Raw genomic sequence first — 5,768 nt, forward strand, 5'->3', positions numbered from 1 at the left:
CCCAAAAAGATGTGAGACTTTCTTCCTAATATTTCACCGAGAGCTTCTGTCCTGAGAAAACAAGATGTGTATTATAGGGAAGAAGAAGTATTTTAACAAAGAAGAAAGGAAGAGAAATTTAGGCTCATGGGATCCTTTCTCAGCAGAGTATGATGTAATTTACGTTGGGGAGGGGCAGGGTTAGGTAAAGGAATGAAGGGCTGGGACAGATGCAAGGTGTGTGAGACTCAGCTGTCCAGGCAAAGGTAAAAATCCCAGCACTGGGTCCATTCACTCAGAATGACTCACGAAAAATTCAAAAGAAAGAGAGCTTATTGTGGGTCATATTTTATTGGATGCTGTCTTGATTTGTTTTTTAAAACAAATGGAGTAACAGCACCAGGAGGAATAAAGAATCTCCAGAGTGAAGTTCAAATAACCGCTCCTCTATCTTCACATGTGCCAAATCATGGAGAAAATTTACACACAGTCCTCTTGAGGAAAAATAGTAACTCTCAAAGAAACAGAGTGAAAATTCATACTGTAAATGCAAATGTTTTCCTAACTGAAACATAATATGCACAATGTTCCTGCTCACTACAAAACAGCTCCCTACACTAATATTCAAAAAAGCAATGTTTTTCCTTTATTCTCATACAGCTTTCAAACTGCTTCCTGGGACTTTAAAGATGCCTAGGAATGTTTCTGTTCCAGAATTTTCTGCTCCTTAACGACTGTTCTGTAGGCGAAGGACAGGGTAACATTTGATATTAAAGTCTTCTCTTTAATCCTTACATTTTGAGCATAAGTAAAATTCATAGGCAAGGCTTTCTCTACATGATAGAAAAGCAAATATTAGGACTAAATATTAGGGGACAACAAAAACAAAGGAATGATATTGCAAATTTCCATTAATAAGCACTAGTGAAACTAAACAGAACTCTGGACTGGGTTTATCTTATTACTCTCTTTCTAGCATCTTACATTAAAAACTTAATTAATTTTTGATCTCCTTTGTGTTCTAATAAATGTCATTTAAAAATATGAATTTTCCTCTGAATATTGCTTTCTTTACAGTTTTGGTAAGTCAGTGTTCCCATCATTTATTTCTAATAGTGCTGTGTTAGATTATGATTACACTTCAACTTATTTAGGGAAATTTTTTAAATTTCAAAATAGATAATTTTATTTTGTTTTCTTCATTATTCTTCAGGCAATTACTTATTTTTAATTTCTAATTTTGTTGAACTTCAGTATATGGCCTGCATGATGTATCCTTTTGTCCTTTATAGTCTGTATTGGTCAATTTTTTTGAAAATTCCATGTGTATTTGGGGGGAAAAAAGAATGTTGTCTGTTGAATAGATAATTAAATTAGAGCAATCTGGTTAATTGTGATATTGAAGTATTCTATACCCTGGGCTTGAGCCCAGGATTTCGAAGTAGCAATGAGCTATGATCAGACCACTGCATCCAGCCTGGGTGACAGCATGAAACCATGTCTCAATAATAATAATAATAATGTCCAGAACACAATCATAAATTATTCAACACACACACATACACACACAAAATGCAAAACCAGGAAAACCTTAAACACTCTCAAGAGGAAGGCAATCAACAGATGCCAATCCCGAGATGACCCAAATGTTGGAATTATCAGAAAAATACTTCAAGTAAGTTATTAAAACAATACTCCAAAAAGTAACAGTAAACACTTTTAAAAGGAATGGAAAGATAGAAGTTGTCATTAAAGAAATACAGGCTGTAAAACAAGAACCAAATGGAAATTAATACAGAATAGATCATACACCTAAATATTAAGTGTAAAACATAAAGCTATAAAACTCTTCAAATGAAACACACAAGAAAATCTTCATAAACTTGAAATACGTAGAGTTCTTAGATACAACAACAAAAGCACAATTCATAAAATTAAAAAATTGATAAATTGTTCTTAATAAACATTTAAAACTTTAGTTCCATGGAAGACACTATTAACAAAAAGACAAGCCAGAGTCTGGGAGAAAATATGTGCAATTTGCATATCTAACAAAGGAATTATATCCAAATACATAAGGAATTCTCAAAACTCAATAATAAGCAAACAAATAACCAATAAAGCAATGGGTAAAATATTTAAAGACACTTCACCAAAGAAAATGTACAGGTGAACAGTAAACACATGAAAAGATGTTCATTATTAGTCATTAGGGAAATAAAAATTAAAGCCAAAAGAAATACCACTACAAATTTATTATAATGACTAAAATTAAAAGCACTGACAACACCATGTTGATAAGGATGTGAAGTAACTAAAACTTTTTATACATTGCTGGTGGGAATGCAAAAACGGTATGAAACTCTGAAAAAACAGTTTGGCAGTTTGTTAAAAATGTTAACATAAACTTACAATCTGACCCAGCAATGCCATTTGTTGGCATTTATCCTACAGAAATAAAAGCTTATGTTCATACAAAAACCTAAATATGAATGTTTAGAGCAATATTGTTTATAATTTCCAAAATCTGATAGAGGAAAAAACAAACATCCTTCAACAAGTGAATGAATAAATTAACTGTGGAATAGTCATACCACTCAGCAATAAAAAAGAAAGCACTGATGCACAATGCAAAATGCATTATGCTAAGTGAAAGAAGCTAGACTCAAAAGTTTACATACTGTATGACACCATTTATATGACTTTCTGGAAAAGACAAAATTGTATGGATGGAGAACAGATTGGTGGTTTCCAGCAGGTGGGGCATGGGGGAGTAATTGACTACAAAGGGTGAGGGAAGCGCCAGGGGAATTCTTTGGAATGTGGAATTTTTCTGTATCCTCTTTATGATGGTGAGTACACAAACTTATATATCATAGATAAGAACACCAAAAAATAGATTTATTGCATATAAATTTAAAAAATAGATTATTATTTCACTTCCTGGCAAAAACACTCCACTTGCTTCCCATGCATAGTACAAGCCAGAGCTGTTACAATGATCTACCAGGCTCTACAAACTGGCCTTCTATTACTTCTCTGACCCCATCTTCTACTATTCCCCCTTGATTATTCTTCTCCAAGCACACTGGCCTCTTAACTTATCTTGAATACGAAAAGGAATGCTCTTTCCTCTGGCTGACTCTTTCCTCAAATATCTCCATGCTTATTTACACTCTCACCTTCTCCAGGTCTTTATTTCAAATGCTACCTTCTCAGTGAAGCTCTCCCTGAAAACCCATTCTAAATGCTATCCATCCTTATGCTCTCTCTTTCCTGCTTTGAGTTTCCCCTTAACACTTAAAACCATCTAAAATACAGTATTTTTTGCTTCTTTCTTGGTTCCTCCCATGGTAAGGTAAGCTCCTTTAAGACAGGATTTTTTACTATTTTGTCCACTCCAATATTCCAAATATTCTTGAAAGAATCTCTGGCATATACTAGGCACTTAGTAAATATTTCCTAAATTAAATATGTAAAATAAATATTTGTGGAAAATCCTTTACTTTCCTTATATGGGCTATGCTCCTTCTTCCTTCTCCTTTCTTACTAAAAGGCATGCAAACTGTGAGCATGAGGACAAAAAACAACATGGTAAGGATGAGAAAATGGAAAGAACAAAGTAGAAAAAGCATAGGTCCCTGATGGCATCAATGAACCTCTGCACTAGCCCTATTCTGTCTACCTGAGCCTTCCTATATGATAAAAATGTCCACTACTAATTAAGCAGCTCTATGACGCTTTGCTTCCTAAATGACTATATAAAAAGAAACAAAAATAGAAATGATTTACCTTCTGGACACTTCAGTAAATTGAAACCCTGTGTAAAAATAATCTTCCCCTAAGTTTATCAATCCAGCTAATTTTTGTCTATATCAGGACTTCTGATTCCTTTTTAAACAATCTTAAAAAAATTTACCATACAGTAAAACAACTGGAATCCAAATTGATTTGAGCAAAAGCTTGTTTATTTTGATCCTTGGTTCAAGTCCTAAAAGAATACATCGAATTTCAAAGTAACCAAGAAAGTTTTTATAAGATTTATTGTGTAGACATCAAGAGACTGAGAAAAAAGAAGTCTGCAGAATCAAAACTGATACATGACCAGGAGTGGTGGCTCACACCTATAATCCTAGCACTTTGGGAGGCCAAAGCTGGAGGATTGCTTGAGGCCTAGACTTCAAGACCAGCCTGAACAACATAGCGAGACCTCTCTCTTCAAAAATTAGCAAAATTAGCTGAGTGTGGCACTGGGCGCCTGTAGTCTCAACTACTTGGGAGGCTGGGACAAGAGGATTGCTCAAGCCCAGGAGTTTGAGGTGCAGACAGCTATAATGATGCCACTGCATTCTAGTCTGGTAAACAGACCTAGACAGACCCCCGTCTCAAAATAAATAATAAAAACCTGACACTATGTACTCCTTCCACTGTGACAAAGCATATTACAATCATGAAAAATAAAACTCTTCGTAGCTTGAGGTAAGCCAAAATAATCAGTGTCTCCCTATCTAGTTCTGGCTCCCAAAATAATAAAACTTTGAGCATTTCCCATATGCTGGACTCTTCAGTAAAAAGTAAATTTATCCCTGATTTTTGCAACAGTAATGTCTGAAGATACGTCTTGACCTTTGTGAATATTGTAATATTTCTCCACAATGAATAAATTTATGTACGTAGCCATGTTGCCTAACAGTTGGGATACATTCTGAGAATTACACCGTTAGGCAATTTCATCATTGTGAGTTGTATGTGCTGTCCATCACTGACTGAATGAAAGTCATTACATGGCACATGAACTTGGTAATTTAGCAATAAATTTTAACAAGTCAAGGAGTGAAACCAAGGCAGATCTGTTCCTGTTAAAGTTAAGCTAGCAGTGGCTCTTTAGCCTTAAGGGTAGCTCAGTGCCAGCAGAGAGGTAAATATTAGCTGAAAGAACTACTGAATCAACGTAGGCACCCGTAATGTACCAGAACTGAAAAAAGAGAGAAAGGCATAACTCTATAAAAAAGGAACTGGAGACAAAATAAACTAGCATAAAGTAAACATCCTCGGAGTTCAGGGCTTTCTAGCCCACAGGCTCTGTCGACTAAAGGAAAAAGATAAAACCAAAGCAGAGAACAGTACCCGGCACTTGCCGGGAGACTGAATGTCAGATCCGCCAGAGCAGTTGCGCTAAAAGCTGGGAAGAAGGATGCATTACAATCCCGTAATGGAAGCCAGATTTCTGAAGGAGAAAGCAAGGCCCTCGGAGCTGTGGAGATTCCGTGGGAACGTATGCGACGTTCAAAGAAACAGGACAAAGTGACAGCTGATATGAGCAGCAAAATGCTGTGCAAGGAGAACGCTACCTTCCCACCCAATAACGCTACCACGATACCCAGAAACCAGTTGGCGCGAAACGCTTCCGTCATCTCGCAAAACGCTTCCGTCATCTCGCAGCGCCGGAATAACAGAGAGAAGATGCCAGGGCAGGGGCGGGGGGTGGGGGGCGCGCGACTGGAGGTCATGTGACACACTAGAAGCCACCTTTCCCGTCCACCGGAAAAAGCTATACAGTCAGAGTGACAAGGCCGGAGAGAACTTTGTATTAAATAATGGTTTAGAGGTACCTAATATAAATGAATTGTTTCTATGTCTTTTGCTTTTACCTTTTTTACAAATGTCTTAGTGTGACGTTGCCCAAAGGATGGCGGCAGAGGCGCTGTGTCCTACAATAGAGTCTGAAGCCTAGAGAGCCCCCGTGTGGCGTCTGTCGCCTGGGAAACACGCCGAACACCCGGCTCAGT

The sequence above is a fragment of the Microcebus murinus genome, chromosome 8, assembly GCF_040939455.1.
Source record: "Microcebus murinus isolate Inina chromosome 8, M.murinus_Inina_mat1.0, whole genome shotgun sequence".
Lineage (NCBI taxonomy): Eukaryota > Metazoa > Chordata > Mammalia > Primates > Cheirogaleidae > Microcebus > Microcebus murinus.